Below are 3195 nucleotides of genomic sequence, written 5' to 3'. Positions count from 1 at the left end.
GTAGCTATACAGTCAATTTTGCTCACATGGGAAAAGCTTGTAACTTAAGGAAATAGATAAGGTAGTTGAGAGGCAGTCCATACTGTATATCTAAAGAAATAAATCTGTCCTGACAACCATCAATAGTTCTTCAGCTGTGATGAAGACAAAGTTATTTAAAAGTTCTCTCCCCATTTACTAAAATTATTGATCGATATTACTGTCATAATTCTGGGATTTTAGTGGTAAAACTTCATTATGATCCAGTTGTGCTTGGAGAGTTTTTTGTCCAAGGATTGATCCAACACTCTTAGTTTCCTGCTTTAAGGCAGGACCCAGCTTAGGCTTTGCTCTTTTGGGAAAGAGGAATGAAAAAAGGGAGGTTGGTTGGGAAAAGGTGGCATTGGGAACCAAGCCACTGCCTTGATGGAGAAGAGAAGACAGGGAGAGATGGAAGGACTGAGAGCCTGTAGCCAGAGAGGATGGTGTTACCTCCGCTCTGGCTGCTGGTATTCTTGAATCATAGAATAGAATCATTTGGAAAAGATTTCTGAGATCATCAAGTCCAATCATTAATGCAGCATCATCATATTCCCCTCTAAACTGTGTCCCTAAGTGACATATCTACACATCTTTTAAAAACCCCCAGGGAAGATAGCTTTTAGACCTTCCCCAAAAATCTGTCTCAAATGAATAATAGCATATTCTACACTGTGCACTTACATCCTTAGTATTACTAAAATATAAATGTTTTCCTTTGAGATTTTCTATCCAAATTCTATGACATCTGTGAATTGAACGAGCTTATATCAGGAAGAGAGAAAAAACCCAAATATCTAATATGACACAACCAGGAATTATTCAGCTGCAAGACATTAAGCCCATTTCTGACACTCTTCTTTAGAGATACATAGAACAAGCTCTGGAGGTATATAAACTGGAAAACAGTATTAGCTTCTTAGATTTTTAAACCCTTTTTTTTTCATCTTTTGTAAATAATTTTTCATCTTCTGTGACCATTGTTAAAGAAAGTCAGCTATCTTTTCTTCTTCAGCTGATATCAAACCTACCAGAGCCTTTCTTCCTATTTATAGCCTTTTTAAACTTAAAGATGTAGAAGTAATACTTGAAAATATCAGTGTTTCAACATCAAAAGCAGAAAATTATCTCACTTAAAATAACAAAATACTAAAGTTAAAAAATAATTCTTCCAGATAGAAAGATCATAAATTTTTCACCTCCTCAACCAATACTATGGTACTATTCTATGACCTTTAGAATTTATTGAAGAAAAATTAAATTCAGAACAGGACAAAACTGTGCATAAAAAATAAGTGAAAACAATGATATCACCATGGACTATATGTTGCCCTGGTAGTTTGACAGGGATTCTAGTAGTAAAATACTGAAGTACCCAAAGAAAATTTGGCCAAGCAGTCTTCTGATTTTCAAAGCGCCAGATTCCATCTTCCAGGTTTTTTCTACAGCAACTGGAGCAACTGCAGATCATTGTTTCTCTTATGAACCTACCTGCTCATATACCTTTCTGTTTGTCTTGGTTTGGAAAAGACAGGTGTCTGCCAGGGAAAAAAACAGAGCCTCCCTTGGAATGGAGAATGTAAACCCCTTCCCTCCAAATTATTATAATTTTGAAACTAAGGAGCTTTTGAATTAAGGAGCTTTCAGGTAAAGATATGGGACTAGGAATAACAGTTCTTTACTAGGAATATTAAAAATAAAAATGTAGCAGTACAAAAAAAGCAAACAAACAAAAAAAGAAAAACCCTGACAGAGTGAGAATACAACCTGACACCCTGTTGGTCAGGGTCTTGGCAGCAGTCCAGTTGAGTCCTCCTGGAGTGATAGATGTGATTCTACTGGAGAAGAGATGATCCTATAGAAGGGTGTAATTTTCCTCTGAAGGTCCAGTGGTGGTGGGATGGATTCAGTCTTCCTCTGAGAATCCAGTGGCAAACAGGCTGTGCTGGTGTTCTGAATCTCAGCTTTCATCCAATGGTTGGCTCCTCCCACTGGGTGGAGCATCTCACAGTAGAATGATGTAATTTTATCAGTCCTGCAGTGAGTCTCAATGGCCCATTAACAGCAGATTTCCCCTGGAGGGAGGATGGGCCATGGAAGAGATAAGAACACTGCCCTATCTGGTTTTAACAGCTGCCCTTTAACAGGAGACACCTGCCCTCTCCCCAGAGTCACAACAAATGGGTCATAGAAGAGAAAAACACCTCCCCAGCTGGTTTCAACAGATGGTAATAGAATATACACTTTTGGTTACATCTTGTATTGCAACCCAAGACACTGTTGTACAACACCTACATATTATGTTTTTCTGTTACTGACCCCTTGCTAGTTGTAGGTCATAAAGGTGGTGCTGAGAAGGGTTGGTCAAGACTGAGCTTGACATCTCCCTACATACACCCAGCACAGGTCTTCCTCTTCTCTGTCTAGCAGTTGCCAGAGCCATGAGTGGTTATCAGCACAGCAGATTTTGTGAGGCACAGCAGCTGAAGTCTGTCCTTGCCATGGGTAACCTGCCTGTGGGGGTCAAAGGGACTGTGCTTGTAGTGACTGTGCTTAGGATAAACACTAAAGACTTCTGTACATTCATTTGTCTTGATTTACTCTGCACAGGTGTCTTCGCTGCAGGTTCTTCTAATACAGATCACATTTCAAAACTGTGCCTTATGGACACTGGCTAAAAATGCCACTGCTTCATGTAATTAATTTGATGTTCTTTTGAATGACTCTGAACCTTCATTACATAGGGAGTTTTTGAAATACAGAACTTGTCTTCACTGTTTGGAATCTCCCATCAAACACACAATCTCTGGTTTTAAGTAGATTTCTTAGCACTGGCTGAGACTTCACCTTTAAAAGAGATAAAATTATCAGTAGGTAAATTAATTTTCATCACTTCTGTACTTGATTTATTAATAGTAAGACCCATTGACTTGGCAGAGTTTGCAAGACCATCTGTCTTTTTGTGAATATCTTCAGCTAAATGCTTTTCTTTGCTAAGAAATCAGGCTTGGTGAACTGATCCAGCTCTACCAATATGTGATATAAAATTTGTTTGAATGCTGAATAGGATGTCAGTTGTGGATAGAGGTGGTGTTCACCTACACTTACACAATGATTGGTTGAGAAGAAGGGGTGATGTTTAACCTGCCCTTAGAAATCATTCACTGTCTGTGTGCT

The sequence above is a fragment of the Zosterops lateralis genome (genome assembly GCF_965231275.1).
Source record: "Zosterops lateralis genome assembly, chromosome: Z".
NCBI classification, from domain to species: Eukaryota; Metazoa; Chordata; class Aves; order Passeriformes; family Zosteropidae; genus Zosterops; species Zosterops lateralis.
Note: the sequence above shows the minus strand (reverse complement) of the source record.